Raw genomic sequence first — 8,942 nt, forward strand, 5'->3', positions numbered from 1 at the left:
CCCGAGCCGCCTTTTATTTTTGTTACGAGTATCGTGTTCCCCAAACCTGGGTGACGAGCACCGCAGGGCGGCAGAGCCATCGCGCTTGTCCGGGTGGCAGAGGAGGACCAGACTATTCACAAATAGCGGCCCAACGACTCCCAGAGCCGGTCGTGCGGCAGGCGAGGTCTGCTCTCATCACAAGAGGCTTTAGGGAGTGCTCAGGCAACGGTCAGCCCGCAGCCTTCTTGGCAACACCCAAGGGAACCAGGCCACTCGCGTCTCTCGCCTTCATTTTGGACACGAGCGCCTGCGGAGGGACGGCCGGAGTCAACGTGGGGTTTGCCCGCCCTCCAATAGTGTCAAAAGACCGCCGCACAAGTCTCTGACTGACTCTTAGAACAGACAGAAAGAGTTTGTCAAATCTGTCAAAAAATTGACAAAGTGTCAAAAATTCGACTTCCAAGAGCTCTCCGGCATGCACTCATACCTGTCATTAAAGTGCTATGCCCGTGGAACCGTTTTTCGGATGCCTTTCAGAACGGTCCCGCGCCGCCATTTTGTTCTAAAAATCGTGTTCCCATATATCTCCGGGTACCCCGCCAACCTCACTGCGGAAAAACTACAAGTGGCACTGAATGGGTCTGAATTCCAAATTTGACTGCATCGGTCTGGAACTCGGTCCGGTCAAAACCGTTTGGATTTTTCTCGGTCCGGACTTCCGCGACAGACAAAGTTAAAGTTTTCGGGCTGCAGGCACAAAACGACAGCTGGCCATTTGCCGGGCTCAATTCACCCAATTCCTCCGGCACTTCGGAGCACATGTTCGGTGTAAGTTTGCGAATCTTTCCCGATGCTGCAGCATTTTCCTCCGCTGACACTTAGAATATTTTTCACACTTTGCTGAAAATTTTTCTAAGTGTTTTTTTCCAAGTTTTCCTGGTTACTGATTTCTTCTTTTTAAACATTTTTCTAAGTTTTTCTGGTTACTGATTTCTTCTTTTTAAACATTTTTCGCAGTTTGTCTGGTTACTGATTTCTTCTTTTTAAACATTTTTCGCCGTTTTTCTGGTTACTGATTTCTTCTTTTTAAACATTTTTCGCCGTTTTTCTGGTTACTGATTTCTTCTTTTTAAACATTTTTCTAAGTTTTTCTGGTTACTCATTTCTTCTTTTTAAACATTTTTCTAAGTTTTTCTGGTTACTGATTTCTTCTTTTTAAACATTTTTCTAAGTTTTTCTGGTTACTCATTTCTTCTTTTTAAACATTTTTCTAAGTTTTTCTGGTTACTCACTTCTTCTTTTTAAACATTTTTCTAAGTTTTTCTGGTTACTGATTTCTTCTTTTTAAACATTTTTCGCCGTTTTTCTGGTTACTGATTTCTTCTTTTTAAACATTTTTCTAAGTTTTTCTGGTTACTCATTTCTTCTTTTTAAACATTTTTCTAAGTTTTTCTGGTTACTGATTTCTTCTTTTTAAACATTTTTCTAAGTTTTTCTGGTTACTCATTTCTTCTTTTTAAACATTTTTCTAAGTTTTCCTGGTTACTCACTTCTTCTTTTTAAACATTTTTCTAAGTTTTTCTGGTTACTGATTTCTTCTTTTTAAACATTTTTCTAAGTTTTTCTGGTTACTCATTTCTTCTTTTTAAACATTTTTCTAAGTTTTTCTGGTTACTGACTTCTTCTTTTTAAACATTTTTCGCAGTTTGTCTGGTTACTGATTTCTTCTTTTTAAACATTTTTCGCCGTTTTTCTGGTTACTGATTTCTTCTTTTTAAACATTTTTCTAAGTTTTTCTGGTTACTCACTTCTTCTTTTTAAACATTTTTCTAAGTTTTCCTGGTTACTGATTTCTTCTTTTTAAACATTTTTCTAAGTTTTTCTGGTTACTGATTTCTTCTTTTTAAACATTTTTCTAAGTTTTTCTGGTTACTGATTTCTTCTTTTTAAACATTTTTCGCAGTTTGTCTGGTTAATGATTTCTTCTTTTTAAACATTTTTCTAAGTTTTTCTGGTTACTGATTTCTTCTTTTTAAACATTTTTCTAAGTTTTTCTGGTTACTCACTTCTTCTTTTTAAACATTTTTCTAAGTTTTCCTGGTTACTCATTTCTTCTTTTTAAACATTTTTCGCAGTTTTTCTGGTTACTGATTTCTTCTTTTTAAACATTTTTCTAAGTTTTCCTGGTTACTGATTTCTTCTTTTTAAACATTTTTCGCAGTTTTTCTGGTTACTGATTTCTTCTTTTTAAACATTTTTCTAAGTTTTTCTGGTTACTGATTTCTTCTTTTTAAACATTTTTCTAAGTTTTTCTGGTTACTCACTTCTTCTTTTTAAACATTTTTCTAAGTTTTTCTGGTTACTCACTTCTTCTTTTGAAACATTTTTCGCAGTTTTTCTGGTTACTGATTTCTTCTTTTTAAACATTTTTCTAAGTTTTTCTGGTTACTGATTTCTTCTTTTTAAACATTTTTCGCAGTTTAACTGGTTACTGATTTCTTCTTTTTAAACATTTTTCTAAGTTTTTCTGGTTACTGATTTCTTCTTTTTAAACATTTTTCTAAGTTTTTCTGGTTACTCACTTCTTCTTTTTAAACATTTTTCTAAGTTTTTCTGGTTACTGATTTCTTCTTTTTAAACATTTTTCGCAGTTTTTCTGGTTACTGATTTCTTCTTTTTAAACATTTTTCTAAGTTTTCCTGGTTACTGATTTCTTCTTTTTAAACATTTTTCGCAGTTTTTCTGGTTACTGATTTCTTCTTTTTAAACATTTTTCTAAGTTTTTCTGGTTACTCATTTCTTCTTTTTAAACATTTTTCGCAGTTTTTCTGGTTACTGATTTCTTCTTTTTAAACATTTTCCTAAGTTTTCCTGGTTACTGATTTCTTCTTTTTAAACATTTTTCTAAGTTTTCCTGGTTACTCATTTCTTCTTTTTGATCATTTTTCTAAGTTTTCCTGGTTACTGATTTCTTCGTTTTGAACATTTTTCTAAGTTTTCCTGGTTACTCACTTCTTCTTTTCAAACATTTTTCTTCGTTTTTCTGTTTACTCATTTAGCACTTTCAGGCACTTTCCCATCATTTCCTCGTTCCCGATTTCACCCTTTAAAACGCTTTCGGGCATTTCCCTAAGTTTTGCGGTTCACTCGTTTGGGACTCACTGACACCTTCTCTAGCTTCCCTGCTCACTTTTTTCGTACTGTTGAGAAAATTCGAACCCTTTCCTTAACTATGCCGGTTACTGACTTCACCGCTTCAGACCCTTGTCCCCGTAATGAAAGATACCATTTCCCACCGTGGGAAATGCACGAAAATCGGACTGAACACGGGGGAGGCTCCCCCCTCGAAGGCGAGACCGTCGGCAGAACCGCCGGGTCAAACCCGGCTGAGCTACCCGGCTTACAAGTCTCAAAGTCGGTATGAGCAGTCACGTCCACCCCCATTCCCTTTTGGACCACTTCCCACGGTTCCAAATGCATGAAAATCGGCCTGTACACGGGGGAGGCACCCGCCTCGAAGACGAGACCGTCGGCAGAACCGCCGGGTCAAACCCGGCTGAGCTACCCGGCTCGGAAGCGCCAAAGTCGGGTTGAGCAGTCACATTCACTCCCATCCCCTTTTGGGCAACTTCCCACGGTTGGAAATGCATGGAAATCGGACTGAACACGGGGGAGGCTCCCCCTCTCGAAGGCGAGACCGTCGGCAGAACCGCCGGATCAAACCCGGCTGAGCTACCCGGCTTACAAGTCTCAAAGTCGGTATGAGCAGACACGTCCACCCCCATTCCCTTTTGGACCACTTCCCACGGTTCGAAATGCACGAAAATCGGCCTGTACACGGGGGAGGCACCCGCCTCGAAGACGAGACCGTCGGCAGAACCGCCGGGTCAAACCCGGCCGGGCTACCCGGGTTAGAAGCCCTAGAGTCGGGTTGAGCAGTCACAATCACTCCCATCCCCTTTTGAACCTGTTCCCACCGTTGGAAATGCACGAAAATCGGCCTGTACACGGGGGAGGCTCCCCCCTCGAAGGCGAGACCGTCGGCAGAACCGCCGGGTCAAACCCGGCTGAGCTACCCGGCTTACAAGTCTCGAAGTCGGGTTGAGCAGTCACATTCACTCCCATCGACTTTTGGGCAACTTCCCACCGTTGCAAATGCATGAAAATCGGCCTGTACACGGGGGAGGCACCCGCCTCGAAGTCGAGACCGTCGGCAGAACCGCCGGGTCCAACCCGGCTGAGCTACCCGGCTTACAAGTCTCAAAGCCGGGTTGGGCAGTCACGTTCACCCCCATTCCCTTTTGGATCACTTCCCACGGTTCGAAATGCACGAAAACCGGCCTGTACACGGGGGAGGGTCCGCCCTCGAAGGCGAGACCGTCGGCAGAACCGCCGGGTCAAACCTGGCTGAGCTACCCGGCTTACAAGTCTCAAAGTCGGGTTGAGCAGTCACGTTCACTCCCATCGACTTTTAGACCACTTCCCACGGTTTGAAATGCACGAAAATCGGCCTGTACACGGGGGAGGCTCCGCCCTCGAAGGCGAGACCGACGGCAGAACCGCCGGGTCAAACCCGGCCGGGCTACCCGGGTTAGAAGCCTCAGAGTCGGGTTGAGCAGTCACATTCACTCCCATCGACTTTTGGGCAACTTCCCACCGTTGCAAATGCACGAAAATCGGCCTGTACACGGGGGAGGCACCCGCCTCGAAGACGAGACCGTCGGCAGAACCGCCGGAACAAACCCGGCTGAGCTACCCGGCTTACAAGTCTCAAAGTCGGTATGAGCAGACACGTCCACCCCCATTCCCTTTTGGACCACTTCCCACGGTTCGAAATGCATGAAAATCGGCCTGTATACGGGGGAGGCACCCGCCTCGAAGACGAGACCGTCGGCAGACCCGCCGGGTCAAACCCGGCCGGGCTACCCGGGTTAGAAGCCTCAGAGTCGGGTTGAGCAGTCGCATTCACCCCCATCCCCTTTTGAACCTCTTCCCACCGTTGGAAATGCACGGAAATCGGCCTGTACACGGGGGAGGCCCCCCTCTCGAAGGCGAGACCGACGGCAGAACCGCCGGGTCAAACCCGGCCGAGCTACCCGGGTTAGAAGCCTCAGAGTCGGGTTGAGCAGTCACATTCACTCCCATCCCCTTTTGAACCTGTTCCCACCGTTGGAAATGCACGAAAATCGGCCTGTACACGGGGGAGGCCCCCCTCTCGAAGACGAGACCGTCGGCAGACCCGCCGGAACAAACCCGGCTGAGCTACCCGGCTTACAAGTCTCAAAGTCGGTATGAGCAGACACGTCCACCCCCATTCCCTTTTGGACCACTTCCCACGGTTCGAAATGCACGAAAATCGGCCTGTACACGGGGGAGGCACCCGCCTCGAAGACGAGACCGTCGGCAGAACCGCCGGGTCAAACCCGGCCGAGCTACCCGGCTTAAAAGTCTCAAAGTCGGTATGAGCAGTCACATTCACCCCCATTCCCTTTTGGACCACTTCCCACGGTTGGAAATGCATGAAAATCGGCCTGGACACGGGGGAGGCTCCCCCCTCGATGACGAGACCGTCGGCAGAACCGCCGGAACAAACCCGGCTGAGCTACCCGGCTTACAAGTCTCAAAGTCGGTATGAGCAGACACGTCCACCCCCATTCCCTTTTGGACCACTTCCCACCGTTGGAAATGCACGAAAATCGGCCTGTACACGGGGGAGGCACCGGCCTCGAAGACGAGACCGTCGGCAGAACCGCCGGGTCAAACCCGGCTGAGCTACCCGGCTTACAAGTCTCGAAGTCGGGTTGAGCAGTCACATTCACTCCCATCGACTTTTGGGCAACTTCCCACGGTTCGAAATGCACAAGATTCGGCCTGAACACGGGGGACGCTCCCCCCTCGAAGGCGAGACCGTCGGCAGACCCGCCGGGTCAAACCCGGCTGAGCTACCCGGCTCGGAAGCGCCAAAGTCGGGTTGAGCAGTCACGTTCACTCCCATCCCCTTTTGGACCGCTTCCCAGGGTACGAAATGCATGAAAATCGGCCTGTACACGGGGGAGGCACCCGCCTCGAAGACGAGACCGTCGGCAGAACGGCCGGGTCAAACCCGGCTGAGCTACCCGGCTTACAAGTCTCAAAGTCGGGTTGAGCAGTCACATTCACTCCCATCGACTTTTGGGCAACTTCCCACGGTTCGAAATGCACAAAATTCGGCCTGAACACGGGGGACGCTCCCCCCTCGAAGGCGAGACCGTCGGCAGAACCGCCGGGTCAAACCCGGCTGAGCTACCCGGCTTAAAAGTCTCAAAGTCGGTATGAGCAGTCACATTCACCCCCATTCCCTTTTGGACCACTTCCCACGGTTGGAAATGCATGAAAATCGGCCTGGACACGGGGGAGGCTCCCCCCTCGATGACGAGACCGTCGGCAGAACCGCCGGAACAAACCCGGCTGAGCTACCCGGCTTACAAGTCTCAAAGTCGGTATGAGCAGACACGTCCACCCCCATTCCCTTTTGGACCACTTCCCACCGTTGGAAATGCACGAAAATCGGCCTGTACACGGGGGAGGCACCGGCCTCGAAGACGAGACCGTCGGCAGAACCGCCGGATCAAACCCGGCCGAGCTACCCGGGTTAGAAGCCTCAGAGTCGGGTTGAGCAGTCACATTCACCCCCATCCCCTTTTGAACCTCTTCCCACCGTTGGAAATGCACGAAAATCGGCCTGTACACGGGGGAGGCCCCCCTCTCGAAGACGAGACCGTCGGCAGACCCGCCGGATCAAACCCGGCCGAGCTACACGGCTTACAAGTCTCGATGTCGGTATGAGCAGTCACGTCCACCCCCATTCCCTTTTGGACCACTTCCCACGGTACGAAATGCATGAAAATCGGCCTGTACACGGGGGAGGCACCCGCCTCGAAGACGAGACCGTCGGCAGAACCGCCGGGTCAAACCCGGCTGAGCTACCCGGCTCGGAAGCGCCAAAGTCGGGTTGAGCAGTCACATTCACTCCCATCCCCTTTTGGGCCACTTCCCACGGTTCGAAATGCACGAAAATCGGCCTGTACACGGGGGAGGCTCCCCCCTCGAAGGCGAGACCGTCGGCAGAACCGCCGGGTCAAACCCGGCTGAGCTATCCGGGTTAGAAGCCTCAAAGTCGGGTTGAGCAGTCACGTCCACCCCCATCCCCTTTTGGACCACTTCCCACGGTTCGAAATGCACGAAAATCGGCCTGTACACGGGGGAGGCACCCGCCTCGAAGACGAGACCGTCGGCAGACCCGCCGGATCAAACCCGGCCGAGCTACACGGCTTACAAGTCTCAATGTCGGTATGAGCAGTCACGTCCACCCCTATTCCCTTTTGGACCACTTCCCACGGTACGAAATGCATGAAAATCGGCCTGTACACGGGGGAGGCACCCGCCTCGAAGACGAGACCGTCGGCAGAACCGCCGGGTCAAACCCGGCTGAGCTACCCGGCTCGGAAGCGCCAAAGTCGGGTTGAGCAGTCACATTCACTCCCATCGACTTTTGGGCAACTTCCCACGGTTCGAAATGCACAAAATTCGGCCTGAACACGGGGGACGCTCCCCCCTCGAAGGCGAGACCGTCGGCAGAACCGCCGGGTCAAACCCGGCCGAGCTACCCGGGTCGGAAGCGCCAAGGTCGGTATGAGCAGTCACATTCACTCCCATCCCCTTTTGGACCGCTTCCCACGGTTTGAAATGCACGAAAATCGGCCTGTACACGGGGGAGGCGCCCCTCTCGAAGGCGAGACCGACGGCAGAACCGCCGGGTCAAACCCGGCCGAGCTACCCGGGTTAGAAGCCTCAGAGTCGGGTTGAGCAGTCACATTCACCCCCATCCCCTTTTGAACCTCTTCCCACCGTTGGAAATGCACGAAAATCGGCCTGTACACGGGGGAGGCCCCCCTCTCGAAGACGAGACCGTCGGCAGACCCGCCGGATCAAACCCGGCCGAGCTACACGGCTTACAAGTCTCGATGTCGGTATGAGCAGTCACGTCCACCCCCATTCCCTTTTGGACCACTTCCCACGGTACGAAATGCATGAAAATCGGCCTGTACACGGGGGAGGCACCCGCCTCGAAGACGAGACCGTCGGCAGAACCGCCGGGTCAAACCCGGCTGAGCTACCCGGCTCGGAAGCGCCAAAGTCGGGTTGAGCAGTCACATTCACTCCCATCCCCTTTTGGGCCACTTCCCACGGTTCGAAATGCATGAAAATCGGCCTGTACACGGGGGACGCTCCCCCCTCGAAGGCGAGGCCGTCGGCAGAACCGCCGGGTCAAACCCGGCTGAGCTACCCGGGTTAGATGCCTCAAAGTCGGGTTGAGCAGTCACATTCACCCCCATCCCCTTTCGGCCCCCTTCCCACGGTTGGAAATGCATGAAAATCGGCCTGTACACGGTGGGCGCTCCCCCCTCGAAGGTGAGACCTTCGGCAGAACCGCCGGGTCAAATCCTGCCGAGCTACCCGCGTTAGAGGTCTCAATGTCGGCTTCAGCAGTCACATTCAATCCCATTCCCGTTTGGACCTCTTCCCGCCGATGGAAATGCACAAAATTCGGCCTGAACACGCGGGACGCTCCCCCCTCGAAGGCGAGACCGTCGCCAGAACCGCCGGGTCAAATCCGGCTGAGCTACCCGCGTTACAGGTCTCAAAGTCGGGTTGAGCAGTCACGTTCACCCCCATCCCCTTTCGGACCCCTTCCCACGGTTGGAAATGCATGAAAATCGGCCTGTACACGGTGGGCGCTCCCCCCTCGAAGGTGAGACCTTCGGCAGAACCGCCGGGTCAAATCCGGCCGAGCTACCCGCGTTAGAGGTCTCAATGTCGGCTTCAGCAGTCACATTCAATCCCATTCCCGTTTGGACCTCTTCCCGCCGATGGAAATGCACAAAATTCGGCCTGAACACGCGGGACGCTCCCCCCACGAA

This window comes from Chiloscyllium punctatum, unplaced genomic scaffold (assembly GCF_047496795.1).
Source record: "Chiloscyllium punctatum isolate Juve2018m unplaced genomic scaffold, sChiPun1.3 scaffold_213, whole genome shotgun sequence".
NCBI classification, from domain to species: Eukaryota; Metazoa; Chordata; class Chondrichthyes; order Orectolobiformes; family Hemiscylliidae; genus Chiloscyllium; species Chiloscyllium punctatum.